Source organism: Haemaphysalis longicornis, unplaced genomic scaffold (assembly GCF_048455015.1).
Source record: "Haemaphysalis longicornis isolate Haplotype H1 unplaced genomic scaffold, Haemaphysalis longicornis Haplotype H1 scaffold_2, whole genome shotgun sequence".
In the NCBI taxonomy this organism is placed as follows: domain Eukaryota; kingdom Metazoa; phylum Arthropoda; class Arachnida; order Ixodida; family Ixodidae; genus Haemaphysalis; species Haemaphysalis longicornis.
This window is the reverse complement of record NW_027526295.1, coordinates 92,551,606-92,563,560: the sequence shown is the minus strand read 5'-3', so window position 1 is coordinate 92,563,560 and position 11,955 is coordinate 92,551,606. Positions and strand designations below refer to the sequence as shown.

The 11,955-nt window shown below is 44.3% G+C and overlaps 1 pseudogene across 1 annotated transcript in view; it reads left to right on the top strand.

Annotated features, from left to right (window-relative positions):
- LOC144168161 (acetylcholinesterase-like) overlaps positions 1-8,464 on the top strand; it is a 168,989-nt pseudogene extending 160,525 nt beyond the window's left edge. The window contains exon 2 of the transcript XR_013322165.1: positions 8,272-8,464. The product of XR_013322165.1 is annotated as an acetylcholinesterase-like (transcript). The remainder of the gene's footprint in view (positions 1-8,271) is intronic.
- The last annotated feature ends 3,491 nt before the right edge of the window (positions 8,465-11,955 follow it).

Sequence of the window (11,955 nt, the reverse complement as noted above, 5' to 3'; positions counted from 1 at the left end):
TACCGAAGTTTAACAGATTATTTGTGTTCGTGATGTGGTCTGGACATTGGGCTCCCAGGCTCCATTTTAGCATAACAACACAATTGTAACCCTGCCGTAGGAGAACGCCTTCTGTTTGTTTAGTACAGCTTAGGTGTTCGCACTTGAGTCGAAAAGCCTCAAAACTGCCAAAGCACTCTGCCAATGCTTTAAAGACGGCCCCGAAATGTGAGCGCAAAAAAGCTTAGTTTAAGCATTGGCGCTGCTGCAGACAAACCAACATTCTCATAAAGATTCCGGAGGAGGTCGTACTACACCAAATGCGTTAGGACGAATTTATCACCATCACGTGAGACCTAAAGGAGCCATGCAGACAAAACAGGTTTGGGTGTACTCGACAGATGGCCTCATCAGAATCCTACTGGGTGTACTTATAACGTAAACGTCGATAAACTAACCTATATAATTAGGAAAAACGGGAACGGCCGCGACACCCATTAAATCATTTCCAGCAACAGAACCTATCATCCCATATGCCAAGCTGTGCGATTGGCTGAGGCAGGCAAAAGCAAACGCAAATTGGACAGGGCTTATCAGCTTGCCGGACGGGCTACTGGCGCTTAAATTTAGGGCACATATTTTTATGCCAGTAAGCATTGTCGGATGAAAAAAAAAACGAAATTCAGTCATGTTTAATAACGACACGCATCAAGGAACCCATGTACTTACAGCAGGTGCGAGTCCTGAAGTGTCCACAACTTCACTGTAAACTCGCTAATTACGAGAAGGAACAAACGGATCAAGGCTCAACCTGTGCGGCGGCCATTCGGATATTTAGTATAATGGCCCAACGGGTATCACCGGCTTTTGCCGTTAGTTTAATACGAAATGGTGACTGATGAGGATCGATGCAATTTACTGAGATACAATTGCTATGGCTAAGCAGCCGTTTCTTCTCCACAGTATCTCGGTAGAATTAGTTTCGGGATAGTTCCAAAAAAAAAACAGGTGTTTCAGCCATTTTCCATGTCCCCACGCCCCGAGAAGCCGAGGTATTGACACCAGGTGGGAGTACCTAACTGCGGACAACTCCAAGGGGAAGTAAATAATCATGACAAGAAAGAACCCAGCCTCTGTGTCGTTAACAACGTCACTAGTGGGCTTGCCAACCCACGCATCACTGCGGATTACCACTAGCTTATTATGAAACCGTGACTGATCTTTATTCATCTCATTTACTGAAATAACAGTGCACAGGGTTAAGCAGTCATTTGAGGACACAGTCTTGGTATAATGTTGTAGGGACAGTTCCAACAAAACATCAGCTTCAACTGTTTCCAATAAGCGCACGCCTCCAGGAGCCCACGAAGAAATAGCAGGCGCGAGTACCGGTGTACAACTCTATGGTGATCTAATCATAACTGGTAAAAAAAGTTGCCGCGCTTCTGCTCGTTTTGTTGCAAATGGCGTCCCAAGATCACAGTCGTCTTGCGGCCCTGCCCCATAAATCAATTCAAGTTTGCCGCGTTCCTTTGCTCCCCTATGAGACCCTTCTCTACGCTAGGGTGCGTGTATGTAGACGCTCCCTGCCGCTCTTCGTGCTCCCTAGCGGGGGCGAACGCGTGAATCTAGGCACCCTACTTTAAGCGCGGTCCAAGCGCCCATACCCAACTTTCTCGCTCAAAATTACAGCCTCTCGGGAACCTAGACAAACCACTTTAGGAAAATGATATTTGGCATAAAGCTAGAAGTCAACGTGAAGAGTAAAACGCTAAAAGAGTATTTTAGGTTTCTGAAAATTTTTTTGTGTAATTCGCTGTCAAATCTAACTCCCCATGCATTTCTATGGGATAGTTCCCATGGCTTTGGAACCCAGTCGCGCAAAGTGCGCGACTTGAAACTGTGCACAAAGCAAGTATTCACCCCAAATATTAGCTGTGCAAAAGAAATTTTCATTTCGCTAATAAATTGCAGAGTAATCACTGTTGAAAGGACTGCCATGAGCGGGAAAGCTGCACATGCATTTACCATAATCTTTCATTACTGTTGAACAACTTTCAATGCTGCCAGAAGCTACAGTGGCGCGGGCGACCGCAGGGGAAGGCGGGATACGGTGGTATTATTTTATCTGCTACCGCAAAAATCGAGCATCCATGTATTTTTAATATACCAACACTGCAAATATCACTTACGTATTGATACTGTACCGCACATCGGCCTATTATTTTGTTTTTGCCGAACAATGTTGACGAAAATACCCGGCCATCTCCACTAACGTTAAACCTGGAGAGGGGCGAAGCATGCGGTGGGTAAGTGTATTCTTGGCGTCTTGACGTTTTTGCCAACGGACAAGAAACCGTTTGGCGTAGAGGTACACAGATTTGCTTTAAAATTTCTTGTTATTGAAAAACGAAGCTCTCTAGCGCGAGACGTAAATGAGTGTTCCGGCGTTTTTTTAGTACGCGTGACGAAGAGCTTCAATGCAAGGTGTAAAAGAGTGACCCGGTGTTTTTAAGTCCAGAGCACTTTATGGGCTAGCCTTGTCGTCGTAGCTCGCTCGCTCGACCCAAGTAGCGTTGCGGCGTTCCATCGTAGCGGCTGTCGTCACTGCATAAGCCAAACACTTCGAAAGCAAAGCGATTTATCTAGTTATAAGTGTTCGAAACTCGTGAACCACTGGTGCATGTCATACATCTCACCGTTGTATAGCGCTAAGAAAACCGTAGGTACAGTTGAGGCAAAATATACCCAATTAACCGGCAGCGCCCGCGTTCATTTAGTTGGGAACGCTCGTGGGGTTGGTTTTTACGATAGTAAGGGAAAAAAGTGGCAGTGCAACGCCGGCATGTGCGGGAAGAAAAACAAGCACGAAAGGAACAGAACTCCCGCTGACGCAGATTCATGCGGGGGTACGCGAGCACTGCGCATGCGGGAAATTTGAATTGCATTGTGCGGTAGCAGTGTGCGGATAGCGGCACTACAGCCCATTATGGGGAATAACTACTCTGCACTTCCAACAGCTTTCACATTGAGTGGAGTGGCTTTAATTTTTAGCACGCGTCACGTACTAGCTCGAGGCGTATACGAGTTTCCCAGTGTTTTAGCACTATGACTACATGAGACGACGGTTACGAAGACGACGACAGGAGATGCCACCAAACTCAGCGCCTAAGGGCCTTGTCCCCTAATATTAAAATATCGAACATTCGCGGAAACACCCAGGCAGTTTGTGCGGGATATTGCCGGTTTGTGCGGCGCTGACAAATTAAACATTTTAAGTCAAAATAATAATTCTCCTGTAAAATTGTGTATTTTCGTCACGTTGACAATGATGTATTAATCAGGCGGGTAAAGCTGGCTCTCAAATGTGTCTAAACACGGATGCCGCCATGATGCCACGCTGTAGTTGCCACATCAGTAGTTGAAGATACGGCTAACAATTTTTTGTTAAAAATGACGCACAAGTTTAGGACCCTAAGCTAAATTAGGAAACTTTTATGGCTATAAATGGGTGTATTTACGAGTTTGTATGCTTTTTATAAGTTTTCTCAACACATTCATGTTTGACGAACAAAAATAAATGAAATATCAAGCAAAAAGAGACGTAGGGGGCGGGTTGAGGCGCCAAATTCAGTTTCGGTATTTTGTGAGGACCGTCAGTCATGTGGGGTAATTTACAAAGGTTCACTCTACCATACCTTAGTGTCTGCTGTGTCACTTCGTTGCTTGCGAGAACGAGCTTATGTACCCCCGCGATGGAGCCCGCACACTGCCGGCGATACGGAATAAAGCCGCCGCCGCCGCCTCCTTTGAGGACACCTTCAACACATGTCCGTGGTGGCTTCTGCCGATTTTAACTCGCCGTCAGCCGGTTATGTGATATATATATATATATATATATATATATATATATATATATATATATGTCTCCCTTGAAAAGTAAATGAATTTGTGTGTACCTATAAACTAGTTATTGCACCTCATTAGTTCTATCATAGTGGTTAATTTTGAAACAGCTGCCAAACATAACTATAGCAGGTGAATCAGACTGCCTAGCATGAGATTATCATCATTCGCTAGTGTAGGGTGTTCAGAGACTTAAGTGGCAGTCATTAAGAAAGCCGAAAATAAATTAAACACTCAAATTTATTATTTGCGACAGTTACATCTGCATGTATCGGTTCAGTCAGGGCCCCCTGGAGACGTTCTTCAGCAGTATACACCAGATAAAAGGAAGGAATGCGATATGCGAATGCAATACGTAATAGAAAGAAGGAATTCAATATGCGTAACACAGCCTTCTCATTTATGCCAATATCAAAGTGGTGGCCGCAAAGGTGTCACTCCAGGCCTTGTCAAATTTGCACGCTTTCATTCCAGCGTGCTCACAGCAACAGTGAAGATGACGAAGTTGCATTACCGAAGCTGGGTTCCAGTAAAGCTGTAGCTGGTTCTGCAAGTTCTGGCTAATGCTCATTCAGATTGTGGTCACCAGCATTCTTATTTTCATCAAAAATAATCGGGCATCACAATGTCATCAGCCCGTGTATCATGTGCTTCACACCATAGAACATATTCCGTGTCGCAATTCCGGCAACGAAAAAAAGAAATTTGACATTGACAGCCTTGCCCTCTCATCCTTCCAACGGTCCTGTTTGAGACGTGAGAAGTTGAAACGTGCAAGCTGAGCCCAAAAAAATCTACCGCACAAGGTACTTTTCATACGTACATTGGTCTTTGGCTGTCAGAACAAGCAAAAATAAACACAGAAAAAGCAAAGAGGTCATAGGTACGAGCAATTCTCATCGAACAAATTTTATTTCAACACCAGTAATCCCACCAGACCTATACGGAAGTTTGTGATGGCAACAGCAAGGCTAAGATGACCTAATGTGCGACTTCAAAGAAAGAAAGAAACTAGAAGAAAGCTAGGGAGGCCAACCAAGGAAAGAAGAAGAAGAACTGTCAAGCTGGCTGTGCTACATGTGGAAATGGAAATAGGAAACTTGAAAGAAAAGGACTGCTATAAAATAAAGGGTAGGCAATTCGGGAGAAAATAAAAGAAAACATGGCGTGAAAATGGCCAGTACAAAGACATCCTTGGGCAAAAAAAAAAATAAATGGCATAAAACAAGCAGCCAAAACGACAAAATGGGCAAACGAAGGATGCTGCATGCTGGTAGCACCCCTACAGCACCTGTGACTGTTTTTCTCTCTTGTTCACTTCAATCTGCTTCTTCGAGGCAAAAATTAATTCGGCTGCTTCGACTCCATTTTGTCTAAGACCACTGAAATTTGACTGATTTTCGGTGTACATTATGTAAATAGGGTACATAATTTCTAATATTTTAAAATTTCTCCTTAAGTGTCTGCCCCTTTGTGGCAAGCTTTCGTGCTTGAGTCGTAGAATTGCATTTGCTTTGTTCATTTTTTGCTCGTTTATGCTGCCTCTGTTTGTATTTGTTTATTTCGTTCTTCTTCTCTCTCCAGTATTTTCCTCTTTCTTTTTTTGGGAGAGGGGGCATGGAATTTTAAAAGGTAAAGATCCCTGCAGCGACTAATTTCTTTGCAGCGACTTGCAATTTCCCTGCAGCAATTTCCCTGCGATTTCTTTGCAATTTCCCTGCAGCGACTAACTACTTTCTTTGTGGTTGGCAGTACTGAAAGCCATAGCTCCACAAACCCAGAATGGATATGCGCATTCTACATGATATCTTCTAGTCTCTTGTTTGCTTTTGCTGAGATTTGTTTAGGTTGCTATGAAATACATTAATTGCGACCTAAAGCAACCCGGCGACAGTGATAATATGGCTGTTGTGATGTCCCCCAAGCATGCAACCAATGCCTTATTTTCTAATCTTACCTAGAAAGAGAAAAAATATCTTGCGTGATTAGTTTCTTGATGCACATAGCATATTAAAATTAGGCTTCGGTATAGTATCATGGTTATTTAATCTAAGCTAATCCAAGGTCACTACCTAAAGGCACATCAACTGGATACAAAAAGTTGACACACGTCCTGCAGGGGCCCTGTAGACAGGCATTTACATTATCTGAGAAAGTGTGTTTGTTTAGCATAAGGTGGAATAACATTTTGAGTTACATTTATACGCGTTTCTTTGTAGCATTGTGAAGTTCAAACTTGTATTCACTAGAAAAGCAAGCGGTCTTAAAGAGCACCACAACGGAGCTCGAAGGCAGCATCAGCTGACGCGTCCTGGGAGGGTGGGGGGTGAAACATGGTAAAATCGCACCGTAGAGGCGGGACAACATAGAGATCACACAGGGCTAGCGCTGGATATTAACTCAGTTGTTTTGCTACACGCTAAAGAAGATATACAGAAACACAGCATGCGCGAACTCGGGCAAAGCAACCAGTAAACAAATCATGGGAAAAAAGCAATCAGGGGAAGTGGCTTGTTTCTAAAAGAAGAACAAGAAATGGTCTGGGGATATATTGAGCTTTCATGGGAGCTCACCTGCAATCAACACAGTCCGGGTATGCGAATAGGGGGGGGGGAATAGTGTATAATGCAGAAAGGTGAGGAAAGAGTAGAAAAGAGTAGTTCCACTGCGGTGGATTCCTTCGCACACACCACACCTCGAACACTGCTCGCTGGTGTCATGCTGCTTCCGGGAGACGAGAAGCCTCGACGGGAATTGTAAAGCGTAGAGGCGAGCTTGCTGTGACGAGGAGCGAAGAAGGTGGTTCCGAGCACTACGGAGTTCGCTCGAATGCAGTGCGGCCGACAGACAGGTACCGGGGAGCGGCAGGTGGCACTCGACGGCCCACACCAGCACAGCCAAATACGGGCGACATCCAAATGCAGGACCGCAGGGCCCGTGCGGTCAACAGGCCGCCAAAACAAAGCTCCTCCGAAGCGGGGGAGCGCAAAAAAAACATGTGCGCTCAACCTCGAAGCGACGACTTCACTCTCGCAATGCGTCGCAAAAGCCACCTCCGAGCGTACGAAGTACGCGCTACTCTACGCTACCCTTCTAAGTTGCGGATAATTCAACACTGCATCTAGCGCGTTATTGGCACGAACATTGGCACGAACATGGCACGAACATTGGCTACCTACCCCTGGAAAAACTTCACACAACTTTTTGACACACGAAAGTTGCCCCTGCGCATTCACGGTAACCAACGGAGGCTGCCATGATGGAATTCGTAAGTTGCTAGGTGAATACCATTACTGCCGCCGACTCTAGCAGGCAGAAAGACAGCGGGCAACGGTGTGAGGGTGGCATCATGGCTGCGCTCGGGTTTAGCACGTTTCAATAAACGAGCTGGCCGGGCAGCTTTTCCTCTAGAGTCAGTAGTATTAACTCTATGGTATTAATAGAATGGCCTTAAAACTAAATATAGCCGGCTGACCACGGCTATTGCCATCTCACAGGAGCCCATTTGATTATCGTGTTTATTGCCAACTTTCATAGATGGCGTAGCAATATAACTGAAGTGCCGGATTTTGGTTTTCTTGTTTATGGCCGACTTTCATAGATGTCCCTGCAATACTGCTGAAGTTAGAGTCCCTGATATTGACCTTAGCTGAAGTGTCAGTCTTCGCACGTTGCTTCTGGCCGTACTTCTACACCTTCCGTGTTTTTATTACGGTTCAAACTAATCGTTCCCTAAAACGTAGGCTATGCCTCGAGAAACATGGTCACGTACGCGACCGTGCCGCTTGTGTCAGTTGTACGGTGTTGTTTCAGAAAAGTCCAGTGCGTCCGACGGCTGTGTTAGCGGTGTGGACCGGAATAGTGCAGCACTAACTGCTTGGGTATTTACGCGTTCGTTCGCAACTTCAATTGTTCACCCTACAATTCTTGCTTCTATAAAAAGAATGTGCCCTACAGTTAAGGTGAAAATAGCTCGTTTGGCAAGCTTATAAGCCGTGCGTAATTTGCGCTTACGTTTGCCGGCCTGAGCCAATCGCACAGCAGGGCTTACGACACCATAGGTTCTGTTGCGGGCAATGAGATAGTGGGTCGCATGGCCATTCCCTTTTTTCGTAATTCTGAAGCTTATTTGAGCAAATTTTACGTAAAAAATGGTGTCAGTATAATTCTGACGAGGCAATCTTTCAAATGAACCAAACTTGTGTTTTGTCTGCATGGCCTCTTTAAAGCAGCACCTCTTTGGACGTTTAAAAAGCAACGTTGCTTGCTTGTCGGACCTATATAGGCTACCTACAGTCAAATATTATGGATGTAAGGATAGCATCATCTTAATTTAGCGGCGCAGAATAGATAGAATGTGTGTTATGCTTCCTTGCATTTATCAAGGGACCCAAACCATGGCGAAAAGGAGATGTATCAGCCACAACTTACAAGCTGGCCTCAACGGAGCCCCGGACGTAGAGAATACCTTGTCCTCAATGAAAACCCCATAACCAGCCTTGCGTATCGTGCTCACTATTGCACTTTCTGGGAGAGCATACAGTACGACTGGAGGCCACCCGCAGCAGATACCCCGTAAGTTGGACCAAACACGTATTTGCTCCTAATCGTACCTCACTTGGTAGTTCAGTAGTTGAAGTTCTCGGCTACGAAAGAGTCACGCTGCTTGAGTTGATCAACAAATACCTCTCAATTAACGCAACAGGGAGCTCGTACGCGCGAGTTAATCAGTAATCATTATTACATTTACATTAAGCAGGCCGCTGCCAATCGCAGGCCGTGCACTTCATCAATTAAATTACGGCCACTTTTACCTGGCGTAACCAAGGTAATTCTCAGCCACAAAGCTGTTTCTTCCGTCTTCATTGGCTTTTCGTTATTCCCTTACGTCTTGCCTCTTCTTTCACTCTCCGTTTGGTGCTCTGTGGGTGCAGCTGTTGTTAGTACTCCGTGTTATATGCTGGTGATAACAAGACTTGTTTATGATCATTTCAGCTCCAATGTCTTCATTTTATTTTTTTTCCTAATCATACGGACGCATGCTAAAATCACTATAAAGTGGTGTAGACATTGTGATAGCGGCTAGAATTTTCACGGCTTCAGGGCTTCATTGTGCTGCCTCCCGAGCAAGACGTTCTAGTGGTGTACTGGGAATGTTATATACGCTTAACGGACAACACGCATATGTGGTTAAAACAGCCACGTTTGTGTGCATTACTGTTGCTGCAATTATCACAGCACCCCGCCTTTTATTTTTAAGTAAACTTGATCGCTACGTTTGCTTTGCTGCTTTTTGAAAAAAAAAACGTGGTGGTGGCCATTTTAGATGTGTACACCCTGACGATAATTACATTAATCAGAAGCGCGGTAATGCACATGTACATTAAAGAGTCAGTTCTTACTTCTTCCTATTTCTTGAACACTGCATTTTTATGCTCCGACAATTTCTCCCCTTCTGCAGCACACCTGCTTTAAGATCGGCTATTTTAAATTTCCAGAAGTATAAAACAATTTCTTTGGTGCCTTAGCTAAAGAAGAGACGTCTGAAATATATACTCCTGCTGATAATGTTTATCCCGGAACACCTCTGCTTCATTAATTGATCATTAGAGATTAGTAAGATGGCGGTTTCTCCACAACTGCAATAAAATTCCTGCAACGGGGCGAGAGGCATTAGTTTCAGTATGTAGAATAACAAAATTAAAAATTATTCGTAACACATTTGGGTGTTTTCCATGCTGAGCGAAGCCAATAAGAGGATGACGGATGGAGGCAACAGTTGTAATTCGGACAATTAACGCTTGGATCATCGAAGGCATGTGACTCACGGTTGTCACCTAATGAAAAACCGCTAAAACTGAGGCGTACTTCTTTCATATTGTTGCAGGGCGAAGACCCGATCACTGTTTATTAATTATGTACACTATTTGCAGCACTTGTGGTGACGACATCAAAGACGGGAGCACGACAGCATCCGATCCCAATGGAGCTTCTTCTTCTTCTAGGAGTGCCCTCGTCCTCGTCTTCGTCGTAACTGTCTCCCTGGCAATATAACAGGGAACAAGCAGAGGGAAGATGCAGCCATTTTTTTGAACCCCTCAAGAAGACTCCTTGGTTTGTCAAATTTCCCTGAAAGTAAACGAACTTCCTCGACTTCAAAGAAGAAGCTTTATTGAAGTATTTTATTCGCATTGGAAGTTTAACAGCTACCGTTTGTAAAAGGCCTTCGAAAAAATCTGGACAATCTTCAGATTTTTAAAACAGTTTCAAATCTGGTGGATACTTGGCTCTTGGTATCCGGGATCTTCAACCATTCAGGGTGAAATATGAACACGGATGGAAAGGACTATAGCCTGAAATCTACAAAGGAACAAATTTAGCGTCTACACTTTCGCTGGTATTTGTGGGGAATTAGGTGGAAGAAAAGGAACCATAGGACACGTAAACAATCTTTGAATGCCTAGCGAGATTTGCTGGTTGGAATGAATTTATGATTTAACATAGAGAAACATACACACGGCCAAAAAAGGGACTCTCCCGACATTAGCGCTGTATCTTTTTGATTTGTCTATTTGTACATGGCGCTTTTGAACCAGAAACGATTTTTTTTCTGTGCAAATATTTTCGTGTCTGCCCCACAAAGAGGTAACCATACTGGAGAGACCACGCCTACCGAGCGATTTAGGTAATAAACTTGTTTAAAGCAGAAATGGTCAACATCACGGGAAAGTTGACAGAAATGGCCTTTAGCAGCACGTGCCCTTGTTGAAATGCCACTGGTTTGGCATATAGACTCGCATGTGTTTACACTCGATAAATGGGTACAAAAAAACATCTCTATCTTAGCAATATTGAAAACACCTAGGCTGCGTAGGTTTTTCAACCGGAATTATAACTGTTTTTCTTAATCGTTGATGTATGCAAAGTGCTACCGCGGGAATTTGTGTAGACGACTCATACACTGTCATCACGCACAGAGATTTTGTGTGGTTGGCCGATTTTACTTAGACTACAAACGTTTCCATCTCTTCCTATACAAAGTCGAGAGAAACACGAAAGCAAGCTCACATCAAAACTTTGCCAAAAATGCGTCATCACCTTCGCTAATAGTGCGTCCAACCTTCGCCAAAATTGCGTGTAATCGATCCTACAACCTTTAAAGACCAATCGCAAAAGAAGAGCGAACGCAAGCGGCAAGTTTTCGCACACTACGTAAACGCATCGACGAACGATTCAAGTCTATACCGATACGTGGCTTATGAGATAAAAGTATACTTTTGCACCGCTTCACGATAATTGTGTTTCTTACTTTATTTAGAAGCGTTCCTTTTTTGTTAGTTTCAAGCAACAATTTTGACACAATGGAAGCTCGGTTCCCGCCCGTGCGTTTGTCCAGCGATCCTATAAGAGCTTTTCGATCTACCAACCAATTAATGGGGAATGCATTAGTTATTTGGCAAGACGCCATCCCTCCCATGGAGAAAGGTTTCGCTTAAAAAAGGTCGGTCCTGGATAGATCCACATGTGATTCAGACTACAGCACATAAAAACCAAGGGTCAAGAAAGGGATATCCGCAGCGCTTATCTTTCATTCTTTGCTGCTCTGCAGTTTGAGTCATTAAAATAAATCGCAGTAACATCTACACAGTTGCCAACCGAGAATTGCCTGGGCATTTGGGAACTCTTTATGACACGCTGAAGGCGAAAGCATTAGTGCCTATTTGAGAATGTGGCCTTCGTAACTTTGGCATCCTGCTTTCCTGGCGGCATTTTTATCCCGTCGCTGTTACTATCACTGAAAAATTTTAAAAATCACCTTTCCGAGCCGTATTCGTGCTCTTAATTGGTTGAAACGCAACCTGGGCCGACAATTCGTGGAAAGCAAAGATAACGTTTAAGTAAAGACAGGGGGCAAACACGTGGGTTCTGTCGTGCGATCTGTCGTGGCAGCGCCGTACGTTTGCCAGCTTCACGCGGGCGTCGCCTGATTGTGATATTGGCATCCGGCCACTAAATATCTGTATTTCAATCGCGAAGAGGGCGCTTAGCGGAAACCTGCTTTTGAATCCA